Source organism: Morone saxatilis, unplaced genomic scaffold (assembly GCF_004916995.1).
Source record: "Morone saxatilis isolate NCDOM2014 unplaced genomic scaffold, NCSU_SB_2.0 Contig14, whole genome shotgun sequence".
Classification (NCBI taxonomy): domain Eukaryota; kingdom Metazoa; phylum Chordata; class Actinopteri; family Moronidae; genus Morone; species Morone saxatilis.
Genome location: NW_023339696.1, coordinates 8719929 through 8731758, shown reverse-complemented (window position 1 = coordinate 8731758; position 11830 = coordinate 8719929). Strand labels below are relative to the sequence as shown.

At 40.8% G+C, this 11830-nt stretch overlaps 1 protein-coding gene across 1 annotated transcript in view; it reads right to left on the bottom strand.

The window, feature by feature from the left end:
• txn2 (thioredoxin 2) overlaps positions 1-962 on the bottom strand; it is a 4342-nt gene extending 3380 nt beyond the window's left edge. The window contains exon 1 of the mRNA XM_035655201.1: positions 858-962. The gene's annotated coding sequence lies outside the window, so the exon portion shown is untranslated. The remainder of the gene's footprint in view (positions 1-857) is intronic.
• Between the last annotated feature and the right edge of the window lie 10868 nt (positions 963-11830).

Sequence of the window (11830 nt, the reverse complement as noted above, 5' to 3'; positions counted from 1 at the left end):
AATTATTTTCATTATTGACTAATCTGTTGATCATTTTCTTATTTAATTTGTTATAAAATGTCAAAAACCCCGAGCTGAGTAACAGTACGAAACCCCAAAACATTCAGTTTGTTACCATTAAACACAAACATGAGCAGAAACTATTATATTATATATAATTGGTAAACTGAGTGACTGATCACTTTTGGGATCAAAAACACAAACTATTAGTCAATTAGAAAACTTGACAAAAGGCTCCCAGTAGCTGTCTGACAGAAGAAATATTAACACTCACCATACATATATTTGATCTTCTATTATTGTTATTATTAGTATTAGTATTATACATAATTATCTGTTCCATGGGCTTTATTGATCACTTAATGAGTCGCCTGCACTCTAAAGCACTAGTGGTAGTTTACTCTATCAAACACTGATCAGCTGTTACAGTGTTTCAATAATTAAATAAGGTCTTTAGTCTTATATTTAACATTAGAATTAAATGAGGTTAACATCATTAACAGATTGAGTCTTATCCTCTGCGGTTTAATCACACACTCACACAAACAAACAACCGCACATTAGAACAGACTGCATTCATATTTCATTACCCACTCTCCCCAACCAACCTGTGTCCACACATTAATGTTTGTTGCGCGTCTACCGCTCGTCTCCTCCGTTAACCTACGTTACGTGTGACTTTGCCCTCTTCGTCCTCCTCCTCCTCCTCCTCCTCCTCTTTCTAATCTTACCCGCCGTCGTCTCCTCTCGTTGTGAAAACCCTCAAAACCCTCAAAGTATCACGACACCCCTCCTCTAAAATGCCCCACCCCACAACGGAGGGATTGAATCAACAGCGATCATTTCTCCGTGTTTACCTTTGATGTTCAGATGTTCAGTAGCGTTGATCTTGGCCTCGCGGACCAATGAAGTGCTTCCGCTTTGGTGCCGCAGAGACGAAACCGGAGCGGAGAGCTTTTGACTGCTGCTCAGTGAGGAGCGCCCCCTGCTGGCCAGCGTGGGAACTGCAGCCCAGAATCTGGTTTTATTTACCACACACAAGGATTGGTGCATTACTGTAAACATAGAGAACATAGAGCAAACACAAATGAAGATAACATTAGAGATGATATATACAATTATAAATTGTTATCAGAATCAGGAATACTTTATTGATCCCCGGGGGGGAATGTGATTTTATCACAGTTGCTTAAGCTGCTCACAAGACATTAAAGAAATAATGATAATAAAAACGATTAAAAAAAGGTATTATATTACAATATCTAACAATAGATTTTCATTATGGTCTTGGTTTTCTATTACATTTTATAATATTCTTATTTTGTGATTCTTTATTGTACTTTTGCACTGCATTCCCCTATGCTGCTGTGTCTAACTTGAATTTGTCTTACGAGGGATCAATAAAGGAACATCTTATCTTATCTTATATTTGTAGAATATATAAGATAAGTAGTTAAGAAGAGTCTGAAAAGAAGTTAACAATACATTTTTAACCTGTTGTCTGATTTGCACCAAGCTGATTTGGAGAAATAGAGATATTAAAGTAGCTAGTAGTGGCCAGTAGTATACAAACTACCAAATTAAAGCATATTAACAAATCATGATACTTGTGCTCCACATAATTTTTTGACACACTTTGGTCTCCCAGTCAACAAACCAAAGGCTAGATCAATCAAGTTGGCTTTACATATTGTGCAACAAAATGTTAGGTGAAAATGGTCATGGTGTGCAGTGTTTGAATGTATGGTAAAATAGTTATTGACCAAAATGAATGTTGTTTTTATAGGTCCCCAATATAGAATAGTTGTAGTTGTTGTGAGGAGGTGTAGTTGTTGTGAGGAGGTTGTTGTGAGGAAGAAACCGTCTATGACAAGACGGTTTCTTCCTCACAACTACTTATAATGAAAGAATGATAACAAAAACCTGACCAAACCCAGTTATTCAAACATTACTACAGGTAGTATAGCACATGTGTGTCTCCCTCTGCACATGAACCACCGGAACATTTAAAAGGCCAGTCTGAGGGCAGAGTTGAAGAGTTTGATATCCACAGGCAGGACTTCCTGTGGCTCTCTGTGGTGCATCTTGGTGGAACGAGTCCTGCACTGAAAGTACTCCAGTGTTTGACCAGTTCCATGTGGAGTGGGAGACATTGTCCAACATGTAGCTTGGACAGCATCCTCCTCTCTGACACCGTCAATTATTTAAATAAATGAATGAACTTTGCAGGAATGTGCCAAATATTGTTCAGCGAATGTTCAAGTTACCAGTGTGACATATAATGATATTGCAATGTGAAAGACATAATCCAAGGGATGTGAATTCATGTAACACATAGATTCAGGGTGGGTGGTGGGTTTAAGAGTCAGTGTCAGTGGGGGTCCAGGGACTTGAACAGAAAACTGTTCTTGTGGCGATATGAAAAGGGGGAAAATCATCCTTTAAAACAATTCAGACACGTGTTATGATTTCTGTATTATATTGTCAGTGGTGAAAAGTAACTAGTAGAGAAGTACAGTCACTCAACTAATGTGTAAGAACAGTTTCAGAGTGAAATTGTACATTTTACTCCACTACATTAGGAGATAGGTACAAATACTTTGTTACTGTACCCATGTAGTTTTTTTTAGGTACTCGAGTATTCATTTTTCTTTTTACTTTTAACCCTTTATTTTTACACATACATCTGTACTTTCTACTACTTCAAATGCGTTTGAGGGGAATTAGAAATTTTTTATTTCTATTTTTAAATATAATAATTTTTGTTTTCTTTTAAAACAAAATTTTGAACTGAGCCATGTTGGTTTGTAAGAAGCTGACTTTTCAGAATGAAACATCACTTTATAATAGTAATTTTTTGTTTTATCCTTTGAGTCAATTTAGAGCCTGTACTTTTTGACTTTTACTATTACACCTAGAAGATGAATTTGTACTTCTACTTTTACCAGTGTTTTGCACAAGAATGTGTACTTCTACTTCAGTAAAGAATGTACTTGTGCCACCTCTGACTATGTTTATCTAACAGATTGAGTTACTGATCATTTTACAGATTAGGAACACAAAATGATATAAAACACAACACATTATACTAGTGGCAGTGTTTGGTTGGGGTCCTCTGTCACTTTTTCAGGTGACTGTGATTTGAACAGTCAGGTGACTGTGATTTGAACAGTCTCACCAAAAGAGACATTCCCCTTTACCCTTCACTGTTATACTTTAATACTCAAATAACTATTAAAGAGCTAAAGATGCAAAACAATCCAATATTTCACAAGATTAGAGAAGTCCAAACATTAACATAGATTTATGTTATGTTTTTTTTTATTATTTTATAAATCTTTTATTATTTTATCAAGACCTCCCAGATGTATCTTATCCAGTCTGACCCCTGAGCTGGAAACCACTGGACTACAATACCCAAGTGTATATAAAGTAGACAATATATTATTTTTGTTTGTGTTAATATGAATTTAAACAAGTGATAAATTATGTGTTTGTTTTTTTCAGTAATAACATCCCCTGCGCTCTGTTTAAGATTAATTCATAATTTATTAGGATGGAATAGTTGATGGACTGTGCCTTTCATGTCCAAGAGGGCAACAGGATGAAAGAGAGAGAAGGTGGGTGGGTTGTTTGGAATAGAAATAGGTGTCATCCAAGGCTCGGTGAAAAAAAGTCAGACCGAAAAAGGCTGAACAACACACTGGACAGAGAGGAAAAGAGAGGATTACTAAAGCATCAAGTCATTGTGGGAAACCATGTCCAGGACCAGATGAGGAGTACAGGAGTACGGGGGGAAAAGCTTTTGTTCTTAGAATATATGGATGAAGAGTCAGACTCCCTCCGTGTTTTACTCTGCCATCACACCTCTGCTCACCTTCTTACCTTAACCTTAGCACTAACTTTTATTTTTCTTTGCACCACATACCAAACTACCTTCATCTGGACGTTTTTTTTTTTTCTCAGCTCTTCAAGAAGCTGTGAAGAAGATTGCTTTTATAAATTGAGGTCTTTTTGATCACCCTCACTTTGGACCGTTGTGGATGTGTGTACAGAAAATATCCAAACACTTTTGAGCAGGATGCATAAAAACATTGAGAGGAAAGTTGGAATTTCAAGTCTCCAACCTCCACCGCTGTTTCGCAGCATCGGACTGCCTGGGCTCGCTGCCAACCTGCCCCCACACAGACGACTGCGCTCTATATTCTGCAGGTCCAGAGCTGTGCTGCCTGCAAATACACATCCCATTGAAGCCTCAGATACACAAACTTTCACAGACATACAGACAGGCAGCCAGGCTGGTACAATAACGTGTCCTCTGGGGTGCAATGATGTACTCTCAGAGGACATTCAGTCCTGCACAGTGCTGAATGCACTTCAGCCTGAAGTGGATCTACAGAGGAGAGCTGTGTTAAGGTCGGGGCGATTTGCAGACACACAGTCTATAATGTTAGCAAGCCCTCAGGTACAATGTAGGCAGCAGGACAGACAGCTGTTATCTCACCTCTGTCCGTCAGCTAGAGGCAGTGGCAGAAACAGAGGCAGACAGGGCAGATTGGTGACTCCACTTCAGACATCAGAGGATCCTGTGATCAAAGAAAAGCAGCAGCGAAACAGAAGAAAGAGGAGATATAAAGTGGACTGTGCAGGGAAACAGAAATATGAAGTGTCATCAGTCACGGATAAAGAGGAGGATGCCAGGCTCTGTGAGTGGTTACAAAGTCTGGGCATTGCAGATGGCAGTGAGAAGGACTCAGTCACTACAAACAGCCAGCAGGGGCTATTTGTATCCAGATGCAGGGGGGTGACAGGCCGCTGGGAGAAAGACACAGCGGCAAGCCACAGGAGAGACAGACGCCCACATTTCCTACCTCCCATCTGTCAGTCCGACTCCCTCCTACATGTGCCCCTGCTGCTCCCTGAAAACACCCCCCCGCCCTCACCCTGCTCCTACCCAGACCCCTCCATCCATTCCCTGCCTGTACTGCCGCTGCAGCCGCTCTCATCGAGGAGGAAGTGAGATGCTGTCGGCGAGCCAAAGACAGGAGACTTCCTCAGGTCTACAGGTTCTTGTTGTGTACTGACCTGCGTTTCAGATTTATGTCTCACAATGTTCTCACTGGCTCTTGAATGATTTCTCTAAACATAATAAAAACATGATCGATATACAAAAAAGTGTGTGTAGGTTCTTCTAAACCTTATTTTCACTGTACATGCATTTAGTCTGTTCTTTGATTAGATTAATCAAGATGTGGACACAATAACACAAACACTGAGAGATACACATACCTCAACAAATCTGACATGGCATGAAAACTTACCTTAGAATGAGTTGGCTTTTATCTACAGACACTGCTGGTCGTCTTCTGCCATGTTGAACCGCCATGTTTCTACAGTAGCCCAGAACAGACAAACCTAACACTGGCTTTTGCAAGTTTTGCAGACACCTTAGTTTCTCCTGCACATTTCACAGCCTTTTTTTAAATTCCCAGGTCTACAAAATACGATGCAAGCAGTGTTCAGTTAGTTGCAATCTTCACCACTAGATGCCACTAAATCCTACACACTGGGCCTTTAAAAGTAATGAATAAACACCTCAAATAGGTTAAAATAATCGCAGAATTGAACTGAATATTTAGCTAGTTTAAAAACTATGGATTAATAGTTGAAATGGCTGAAAGTGATCAATAAACAGTTTGCTAAAAGTAGTAGGCTAAATGGTTGAAACACCTTTCTCATATATCAGTATGAATGCAAGCATGACCTAACAAACCTAAACACTGACAATTAAATTATATGAAAACATATTACTTTAAAATAATGAATAGTTGGCGTCATCCAGTGTAAAATCAACTCAATCTGGAACATGTCAGGCGGTGTTGATGTTGATGAAAGGATACTGTGAGGTAGACATGAACCACTGTTCTAGAAATGGTTACGGTATTGCACACATTCCCTGCATTGACTATGATACATGAACTTACTTAAGTCTCACAAGTTATGACACTGTTGAAAGAGATATTTATTTCAGGTGTGTTTGTTCTGCCATGTATTTCTGCACCATGTCCTCAGCTCTCCAGCAGAGGGCGCTGTCCATGGAACAGACAGGAGGTGGCGGGGGGATGTTTATTAGACTGTGGCGGTTGGGGCCTGAACAGAGCCGTGCTCTGTGTCCCTGCTGAGGTGGGATCTGTGTGTCAGGACCAGAACACACCAGCCTCAGTCCCTCTTACCGCTCGCCTCGCATACCCCTCCTGCACATGTTTACCCTCGAACGCAGCCCAAACTGTTTGTGAGTGAGGCTCTTTTTTCAACGCAGCTCGCCCCCCAGCCCTCTTTCCACCAAATAAACATTGCACCGGAAATTGCAGGGATATCTGGGATTTTTGAGGGGTCCCGGTGGAAAGGAGGCGAGGGCTAGAACAAGGGTGCTCTCTGTGACACCTTGGAGGTGAGGGGAGGGCGAAGACGCAGAAGAAGGGGGGGAGGGGATCCAGAGGGGAGGGCGTGACCTTGCCTTGGGTGGTTTGTGGGGTGGGCAGCATCAGTAAGATGCATATCCACTGACGAACACATACAGGTGACCCAGTTTCCTTTGACCCCCTCAGGAGCACCAGGGTCTGGAGTGCGTGCTAAGGCTGACCTCGCTCTTCACAGAAGGCGCTGACCCGGGCTAAAGGTCAAGGGGGAAATGATACTTTGTGACGCAGAGCAGACTGTACTGCATGTCTCCTAACAAATAACAACTTCCTGGGATCATTGTAACCGCTGCACCTGATCGTTCTCCTCTTGGGGCTGTTTATTCCCACTCCCATCCTGGTTGCACAAGCATGCAGTTGGAAATACAACAGCCATTGATGAAGCTGAGGTTTCATAACAGCCCCTGACAAAGCGTGCATGAATGGCAGGGTGTGTGTTCTTTGCGTTCACAGAACGCTCCCCTCCTCCCCGCCTTTGTGTGTGAGTTTTGTCCCAGCTCAGTCCCCATAAACCCAAACGTCTTTATTTGATAATAACAGCCTGGTGGCTGTTGTGGTTTTACCCAGTGGAAAAGCACACAGTATAAAGGTTGTTGTTGAGCAGATTGTGCCAAGAGGATGATTACATTTGATGACCTTGTATTTATTTCAATTAGTGTGAAACTGTATCCACCATGATTTTTTTAGTCTGCTCACATGTCCCTTTGCTGGTCATCTTTTTTTAAATGATGTGATTCCTCTCTTGCTGTCTAGGCTTAGCACTGGCCTGTAATTGGGATATTCTGACTGTCTGTTCCTTATGTACACCATGTCTTGATTATAGTAAATTAGCCAAATGCAACATACATATGTGTATATATATATATACACATATGTGTATATATATGTATATGTATATATATATATATATCTACTAAATTATATACCACTAGTATGTCCACGAATGCACAAATACGAAGTTCAAATGAATGCCTTTCTCATTCTGGCCTTGAAGGTCTGAGGGCATTTACATTGTGGGTATACACTTTCATGAGTATAACCCGCACACGTCCTTGATGAGAGGTGAATTTATGGAGCCTGTAATATAGTTGAATGCTTGAAAGGAATGTGTTGGATGTAGACATGTGTATTGGGAATACACACCTGACGCTGTATAAGTGTTTGTTATAAATGTGTCTGTGTGTGTGTACCCTCCTGTCTCCTTTTTCCCAGCTCGATTTATAACGATTATGTTTCCAGTGTTTGGAAGATCAAAACAGTAGAGTTCCTGTTCTTTGGTTTAAAATAACTTTCGGACTTCAAATTCATGTGCCCCTCCCTACTCATCTTCTCTTACTGCACTCTCCTAACCCTCTCCCTTTGCTTGTTTTTCTTCCCCATTCCTCATTTTTTTCTTTCTTCTTCTGTTATGGACAGGCCGTACACCTGCGCTCTTTTCTTTTTCTTCATCTTCATATCTCGTCCTTGCTACACACCCACACACACACCACCACACACACACACCACACCACACACTCATACAACACATGCATACAACTCACCATTACCCACATAGAAACACATGCTGGTAATAATTAAAGATATACACATGCTCATTTCCATACAAGAACAGAGTTGTCAAGGCAAACGCAAAAGACAACAATGAAGACAATTAAGAAAGAGAATCAAAACATAATTTATATACATAAAATACATGCAGACAAAGTTACGAGAAAAACAAGGCCTGTGAGTAACTACTTGTGTAACCTCGCATTTACTCAAAGCACCACTGTGCCTAAATCGGCACGCTAACATGCTAATGTTGAGTTCATTTACTGTTCACTAATGCCTCCCATCTGAGTTATTGCCTGTTACATGATAACATTGTGCTGATTAACACAAAGTAGCTACACGCTAGGCTCTGGGAATTGTTGTTAGTTTTGCACATGAGCGTGAAGTACGGGTGCTGAGGGGGCTGCAGCACGCCCTAAAATCTGACATAATGAAAGACTGTTAGTTTTATAAACATGTTTAAACTTATTAAGACTTGATATAACTTTACACAGACAATGTGCTCTTGTGTGGCAAAATACAAATAATAGAGAATAAAACAAGCCTTTTATGTAAGTGTTTGCCTTAATTTACATCAAATCAAAATCCTTAAATCCTGATACCCGAACTTGACGAAAGTGCTCTATGCTGCGTATATCTGTGTACATATTCATATCAGTGTGTGTGTTCTGTACACTGCGCCATATAAACGAGTTAGAGCAGTGTACGCAGCCAGTGTGGCAGCAGCACTCTCTGAAACAACACTCCAACACCTGTCTTCTCTGCTCCTCCTCTCCACTTCAATTCCTCTCGTGTACAAACACACCTCTTTCTCACAGACAGACAGAAGCTCTCTCACCACCTTTCTGGTCTGACTCACAATGTTGTAGCTCTTTGTGACGGAGAGCTGCTTTTGTTCAACTGAAACTCTCTCTACTATACTGTGTCCCTACTTACTCTCTTTTTGCCTGATATTTCATGCATGTGCCTCACACCTCTCCCTCTCCGCCTCACCCGCCCCACCCCCCCCCCCCCCCCAGTTCTGTCAGTCTTGTATTTCCACTGACTTGTTTTTGAAGGTTTGATCTGTTTCTCACCTGCCGTTGCTCGCCTTCCCCCCCGCCCCCCGTTACCCTCTCCCTACCCCTGCACCTCCAACCATTCCTTTGACTTTTTAATAGTAGTGACAGGGAGGTTTTCCACCGAACTCTTAAAGCAGACTTGTGTCACTTTAACCATTGCGGGCTGACGTTCGCCGTCCACTCAGAATGTGAAGGTCACAGTGCAGGGCAACTTCCCAGTAGCAGTGTCTCGTATCCCCAAGAGCGAATGAATGCCTCTACTTTGGTGTGTTGGAAATTCTGCATGTTTGTTTATTATGTCTAGGATGGAAGCCACCGAGCTCAAAGTGGAAAAGACACATTCTTTGATGAGTCAATGGAACGTAATATGAATACAGCAAAAACACATTTCTCTCTCTGTATGAGTGTGTGTTGTGAGGGTGGGTGCACACACACACACACACACACACAGGCTTCAGAGAATCCAGTGGTTTTTTTCTTCGTTTTCTCTCTACATATTGGGTTTGTTTACGTGGGCTTGTTACATCACCTCCGCGCACTGACAGAGAGAGATGGATTGTGTGGGAAGAGGATGGAAGTTTGGTGAATACATAATTTTGCTCTGTGTGTGTGTGTGTGCAGGTCTCTGTGAGCGTGTGAGCACATACTGTATGATGAATGTAAGATAGTGTGTTATTAGCCACAGGTTGTGAACGTCAATAATATGTCATATTTCCACATTAAAATGTCTTAAAATGAACAGACCTATGTTAGACTGTACATTTTAAAAACCCACAAGGTTGTTTACCAATACTTACAGGATAAAAGAACATTCAGTCTGTTGGACAATAACATTTTTCAAGTTTCAACTGTATCATCAGTCTGTCGGTCAGTAATTCAGTCGATCCACCAAAATGTTGGACAGCCTGTCCAAAAGAAAAGCCTGTTAATTCATTTAAAAATATAACAGTATCAAAAATATAGACAAATATAACTAATGTTTTCTATTTTGTTCACATTATATAAATCAACAACTGGAAAAAATAGAAAATAGAGTCCTTGAGGATTGAGGAAATACTGTCAGAAGAGCGCAAAGAGGTTTTAGGTGACTTTCTGGGAGTTTATTTAAGATGCTTTGGTCAGTGATGAATGTAATGTATAAGAGGCACAAAATGTGCTTTTGTATGTCTGTGTTAAGTGTATGAATGTGAGTCTATATGTGCACAAGTTAATATACTGAAGTTATTAGAATTTCTATTCGTTTTTTATTTAGTTTTTAATTTTTGTTTTCATTTCAGTTTAGTTTTCAGTTAGTTTCCAGAGTGTTTCAGGTTCATTTTTATTTTTCAAAAATGTTAAAATTTAGTTTTCTTTTTTATGAGTTTAAGTATTAGTTTTAAACCAGTAATATGAGGTAATTTGTCAGGGTCAAAATAGGTATTACAATACAAACACATTGACTCACAGTCATGTCAACACCCCAGTCTCAGTAAACAAACGCACCAATGCCTCTTCTTGTTGACAAAAACCCAAAAGACATTTCTTGTATAGTTTTATTTCAGGTTTTTTGTTGTTGTTAGTTTTGTTACTACACAATATTATTTAAGTGTAGTTTTTATTTGTATTTCAGTGAACAAAAAAAATTTTTCACATTGAGTTTTAGTTTTTAGTTTTACTCAACTCTAATAACCTCGGCCTGTGCAGCACAAGCCTACTGAATGCATCGCTCTACATGTGATCCTTTTGTTAAGTGCAGAGGGTGGTTTATAGGGGATGAAGGGGGATGATATCTCCCCTGTTGACACAAATGACTGCAAGCATCCCCCTGCTTAATGATACATTTTTGGGAAACTGCAAGGGAAAACAACAATTTAGCCACCCACAATCCCTCTCACTGAATCTCAACAAGCAGCCCACTGCGTGTTCCTAGGAACAGTTTAATGTTAGTGTGTTTGAGGGTACATAAATGTGGAATATGTATTTAACCCTTTCACATAGAGTATCAGTGTGTATGTTAGCCACCAGCTCAGGTACTGTAGATGTCTGGTTTCCTGTGTGCGTGTCTGCGGGGATGACAGGAAGATTATCCAGGCGGTCCTCGCCTCCGCTCTGCACTCTTCAATGAAAACCTTAAACCAAACCAACTAAATTCTTGTCTGTTTACATGGGTAGCTGATGGTGCGTGTGTGTACGAGTGTGTGTGTGTGCAGCGAGAGGTGGCCTGGGAACCTCTGAGTAGGTAAAGGGGATGTGGGGGCTAAAGACAGGATATGGAGGGAGGAAAAGAGAGTGATGAATTGCACGGGAGATTATCATAATCATTTTCAACATCACTATCACTCAATCACGTAGTTGTACTCCGCTCCAAGGAACACTCTGCTCTCCTTGTACATGTACTTTATCTGTCCAGCTCTTGTCTAAAAGTATTTTTATAAAGTGGGGGAAGGAAATTCCTAGCTGTTTTCCATGGCTGCCCCGAGTATTAATGTAGCACAGACTAGCAGCTGAGTATATTTATTTTACTTTTCACAAAGCAGCAGCCGGACAGAGGTATGCGTGTGAAAAGAACTTTAAAGCATCAAAAATATTATTTTCGCTCAAACATAAATAAATAAACACCCAGAAGCCAGGTCCTCTTTGGAATGTAGTAATTCTGAATTTTTATGAATGACTGCATTCATGCTTGGCCACGCCCCCTCGCCAAACCTCAGCTCTCCCTGTCGGAGCTCCAAGCCCCGCCCACACCTCCCTCCCTGGTGG